Here is a 5,903-nt window from a genome sequence, read left to right as displayed (position 1 = left end):
ACTAAGGGATGCCGGGATGGTGGAGGACCCAGGCTGGGAGCTGCAACTGCGCATGCGTCCAACCTGTAACAAATGCTGCAGTCTTACTGAGTGTGCAGGATTGTCTTTGGCTGCGGGGAAGGAGGTTTGAAGTTGCTGTGTTGTATGTGAACTGTTCACTCGTCACAAAATATAAAATTTGGGGAAAAAATTATACTAGCTTTACTTGACAAAATGCAGGAATTAGGAAAGTCAGGTAGCCCCTGTAAAGAGAAAATGCTGGGTTAATCTTTGGGGTATCCTAGCCATATGGGTGTACAAGTGAGCATACGTGAGAGAGAAATGTCTAGATCACAAATACAAATCTGGAAATTAAAATTCAGGAGAGCAATATTTTACAAAATGTTGGATGTAGCAAGTCACTTAGTGTCGAAAAAGAGAAAATGACAGATTACTCATAAAATCATACAACACAGAAGAATGTTTAGGATATCCAGGATTGCCAAGATTGGCCTAGAGTCTCCAGTAATGAAGATTAGTCTCCAGGACACTGCTGCGATCAAAACCCTGGAGGAAAATAATTGTGCATTAAAAAAAATTGTTTTTAATTTCCTTTGAACTCATCTATTTATTTTTAATTAAAATGTTGACAATGGCAGTAAAGGCAGTTTGACCGACAGTGAAGAATTATCCAATTGGAAAATGAAGAGCTTTCTTTGTCCGATTTATGTGGGAAGGCAGCGCACGGTGAGGATGGACGTGTCGGACAACCAATAATCGGGGCAGCATGTGATGAAATCTCCAGGAATACATTCAAACAAAATTGGCATTCCTACCTGACAATACTTATCCTTCAAACCAACTCCACTAAAATAAAATGATCTGGTAATTTATTATATTGCTGTTTGTGAAAATTGGTTGCCATATTTGCCTAAATAAGAGCACTTCTAAAATTATTAATTAGCATTGTACAGCTGACTAATAATTTTCCAGCTTAAAGCTCCCTCCACATCTGGCCACAACTTGTAGGTACATTACACCTACATTTGTTACAGAGCCTCCGATATAAGTGACAACAATGGAATCTATAGTGGGGAGTGTATTGATTTTTTACTTAGCATCTTATAGGTGGCATATAAAAGGTAATTAACAGAGATGAGTTTCTATACTGCACTAACTGGAAAACTATTTAGACTATTCAGGGTGCTTGCTATCTCTGTTATTTGTTAAATTGAGGGTTAATAGTGCACACAGTCCATGTAGAAACATAAAACCGATTGCAGGGAATGTGAGTGGCAAAATAGGGAAGGTGACGACAAGGTAATTGGTGTGCAAAATGTGTTGTTCTAGCCCTCACTATGTTCATCTTACAATCATTCTGTGCCTCTCCCTATTTATGTTTATCACTCTCTGGTTTTAGCTAACTTTCTGCTCAATATTGTACCTCCATCCTCCACTCCACATGCCATGTCTCTCTGTATAGCCAATAATATTCAAAGTGCCACAGAAACCAGTGTTTTGTCAATGAAAATGAGGAAAGTGATGTTTACTAAAATTATTGTATTTTTGACAGCTAAATTTCCAAGAAAGAATAAGGCAAAACTACATACAGAAAGAGAAAAAATATACAAGGCAAATGTACAGAGAGAAAGAGCAAGATAGAAAGAAAAAGATGCAAAGCTCTCCAAGCTGGCCTCCCACCATGCACACTCTGAACTGAGATCATCCAAAACTGCCCATGTCCTAACTTACTTCTAGTGTCGTTCACCCATCATCGCTGTGCTCACTGACCTGCACTGGCTCCTGATCTGACAATACCTTGAATTTACTCATCCTTGTGTTCAAATCACTACTTGGCCTCCCTTCTCCCTATCTACTGCAGCCCTGAAATCCTCCGCGATCTCTGCACTCCTCCAATTCTGGTCTCTTGCACATTACTGATTTCCTTCACTCCACCATAAGTGGCTGTGCCTTCAGGTGCCAAGGCCCGAAGCTCTGAAATTCCCTCTCTAAACCACCACAAGACTCTTAACTCTCTCTCCTCGTTAAGCAATTCCTGTAAACGTTACTTTTTGACCCAGCTTTTGGTCACCAGTCCTAATATCTCCTTACGTAGCTCGGTATTGTTCAGCCTACGAACGTAGGAACTAGGAGCAGGAGTAGGCAATTCAGCCCCTCAAGTCTGCTCCGCCTTTCGATACGATCATGGCTGATCTCATCTCGGCCTCAACTCCACTTTCCTGCCCATTCTCCATAACCCTTCAACCCATTACTAATTAAAAATCTGTCTATCTCCTCCTTAAATTTACTCAATGTCCCGGCATCCACCGCACTCTGGGGTAGTGAATTCCACAGACTCACGACTCTTTGAGAGAAGTAATTTCTCCTCATCTCTGTTTTAAATCTGCTACCCCTTATCCTAAAACTATGACCTCTCCTTCTAGGTTGCCCCACCAGAGGAAACATCCTCTCTACGTCTACTTTGTCAATCAACAATCTGCGACACATTGCTTTCACAGGACTATTGGCTCTCTACTGTATGAGCATAATAGGACGTGCTCTCTGTTCAAAGCTATTGCAGCTCTGTTACTTTTATCCCCAACCCAACAAATGCTACGTTACCAACCACGCTGTCATGAAGCAGATTAGGGCGGCACAGTGGCGCAGCGGTTAGCACCGCAGCCTCACAGCTCCAGCGACCCGGGTTCAAATCTGGGTACTGCCTGTGTGGAGTTTGCAAGTTCTCCCTGTGTCTGCGTGGGTTTCCTCCCACATGCCAAATACTTGCTGGTTGATAGGTTAATTGGCCATTATGAATTGTCCCTAGTATAGGTAGGTGGTAGGGAAATATAGGGGCAGGTGGGGATGTGGTAGGAATATGGAATTAGTGTAGGATTAGTATAACATGGGTGGTTGATGGTCGGCACAGACTCGGTGGGCCAAAGGGCCTGTTTCAGTGCTGTATCTCTAAAACTAAAAAAACTAAAAAAACATTAAAACTGGCACAAAAGCAAAATACTGCCGATGCCGGTATTCTGAAATAAAAACAGAAAATGCTGGAAACATTCAGTAGGTTGGGGAACATCTGCGAAGAGAGAAACAGAGTTAACATTTCATGCTAATGACCGTTCATCAGAACTAGAAGACATTAGAGATTTAATAGTCTTTCAGTGATGGTGAAAAAGGTGATAGTGACATAGGGAAATCCTATCAGAGAAGAGCAGACTTTTTTATACGTTCCTGGAATGTGAGCGTCGCTGGCAAGACCAGCATTTATTGCCCATCTCTAATTGCCCTTGAGAAGTTGGTAGTGAGCCGCCTTCTTGAACCGCTGCAGTCGATCTTGTGCGGGTACACCCACAGTGCTATCAGGAAGGGAGTGCCAAGTGTTTGACCCAGCAACAGTGAAGGAACGGCAATATATTTCTAAGCCAGGATGGTGTGTGGCTTGGAGGGGAACTTGCAAGTGGTGGTGTTACCATCCGTCTGCTGCCCTTGTCCTTCCAGGTGATAGAGGGCAGGGTTTGGAAGGTGCTGTCAAAGGAGCCTTGGCGAGTTGCTGCAGTTCATCTTGTAGATGGTACACATTGCTACCACTGTGTCAGTAGTGGAGGGAGTGAATGTTAAAGGTGGTGGATGGGTGCTGATCAAACGGGCTGCTTTGTCCTGGATAGTGTCGAGCTTCTTGAGTGCTGTTGGAGATGCACCCATCCAGACAAGTGGAGAGTATTCCATCACACTCCTGACTTGTGCCTTGTAGATGGTGGACAGGTATTGGGGAGTCAGGAGGTGCTTTACTGGTCGCAGGATTCCCAGCCCCTGACTTGCTCTTGTAGTCACAGTATTTATATGGCTGGTCCAGTTAGGGTTCTGGTTAACGGTGATCACCAGGATGTTTATGGTAGGGGATTCAGTGATGGTAAAGCCAAGAGGAGATGGTTAGATTCTCGCTTGTTGGAGATAGTCATTGCCCGACATTTGTGTGGCATGAATGTTGCTTCTTCAAGGTGGGGCATTCCTGGAAGAGAGGTGGCAGTGAATTAAACACGAAAACAAAGGCAAAACACTACGGATAATAACACACAAGGCACTGACAATTTAGAATTTCAGGATCTGTTGTGGTAAAGGTATATATTTGCAGGAAGGAAAGAAGGGAAACTAAGTTGTAAAATGTAAAAATTGAATGACAAAATGGAAAACTGTTTCATCCCAATAGGAACTTATGAACAGCAGTAGGCCATTCAGCCCTTTGAGCCTGTTCTGCATTTGATTGGATCATGGCTTGACTGTATCTTAATTCCGTCTACCCGCCTTAGTTCTCTAACCTTTTGCTTAACAAAGATCTATCAAGCTCAGCTGAAATTTTTAATTGACCCCACCCTTTCCCAGCCTCAACAACTCAATGCTATCCCTCAGTTGAATTGTGTTAAATTCTGGGCATCACACTTTAGGAGGAATATTGGGGCCTTAGAGTGGGTGCAAAAGAGATTTATTAGATTTGTACCAGGGATAAGAGACTTCAGTTATTTGGAGAGACTGGAGAAGCTCGAGTGTTCTACCGAGACCAGAGAAGGTTAACAGGAGATTTAATAGAGGTGTTCAAAACCATGAAGGATTTTGATAGACTGTTTCACTGGCAGAACGGTTGATAAGCAGCGGACACAGATTTAAGGCAAAAATAACTGGTGGCAACATGAGAATTTTTTTAAGGCAGTGTTGTGATTTGGAATGCACTATCTGAAAGGGTGGTGGTAGCAGATTCAACAGCAACTTTCAAAAGGGAATTGGAGAAATACTTGAATAATACAGGGCTACGGGCAAAGAGCAGGGGGAGTGGGACTTATTGGATGGCTCAAAAAAGCGCCAGTACAGGTGCGAAGAGCTGCAAGATTCCCAGTTACAACACAATCATGCTCTTTGGTTACCAATTACAAACAACAAAGAACAAAGAACAGTACAGCACAGGAACAGGCCATTCGGCCCTCCAAGCCTGCGCAGATCTTGATGCCTGCCTAAACTAACACCTTCTGCAATTCCGGGGCCCATATCCCTCTATTCCCTTCCTAATCATATATTTGTCAAGATGTCTCTTAAACGTCGCTATCGTATCTGCTTCCACCACCTCCCCTGGCAGCAAGTTCCAGGCACTCACCACCCTCTGTGTTAAAAACATGCCTCGCACATCCCCTCTAAACTTTGCCCCTCTCACCTTAAACCTATGTCCCCTAGTAACTGACTCTTCCACTCTGGGAAAAAGCTTCCGACTATCCACTCTGTCCATGCCGCTCATAACTTTGTAAACCTCTATCATGTCGCCCCTCCACCTCCGTTGTTCCAATGAAAATAATCAGAGTTTTTCCAACCTGTCCTCATAGCTAATGCCCTCCAGACCAGGCAACATCCTGGTAAACCTCCTCTGTACCCTCTCCAAAGCCTCCACGTCCTTCTGGTAGTGTGGCGACCAGAATTGCACGCAATATTCTAAGTGTGGCCTAACTAAGGTTCTGTACAGCTGCAACATGACTTGCCAATTTTTATACTCTATGCCCCGACCGATGAAGGCAAGCATGCCGTATGCCTTCTTGACTACCTTATCCACCTGCGTTGCCACTTTCAGTGACCTGTGGACCTGTACGCCCAGATCTCTCTGCCTGTCAATACTCCTAAGGGTTCTGCCATTTACTGTATACCTCCCACCTGCATTAGACCTTCCAAAATGCATTACCTCACATTTGTCCGGATTAAACTCCATCTGCCATTTCTCCGCCCAATTCTCCAACCGATCTATATCCTGCTGCATCCTCTGACAATCCGCATCATTATCCGCAACTCCACCAACCTTTGTGTCGTCCGCAAACTTACTAATCAGACCAGCTACATTTTCCTCCAAATCATTTATATATACTACAAAGAGCAAAGGTCCC

This window comes from Heterodontus francisci, chromosome 1 (genome assembly GCF_036365525.1).
Source record: "Heterodontus francisci isolate sHetFra1 chromosome 1, sHetFra1.hap1, whole genome shotgun sequence".
Classification (NCBI taxonomy): domain Eukaryota; kingdom Metazoa; phylum Chordata; class Chondrichthyes; order Heterodontiformes; family Heterodontidae; genus Heterodontus; species Heterodontus francisci.
This window is presented reverse-complemented; position numbering follows the sequence as displayed.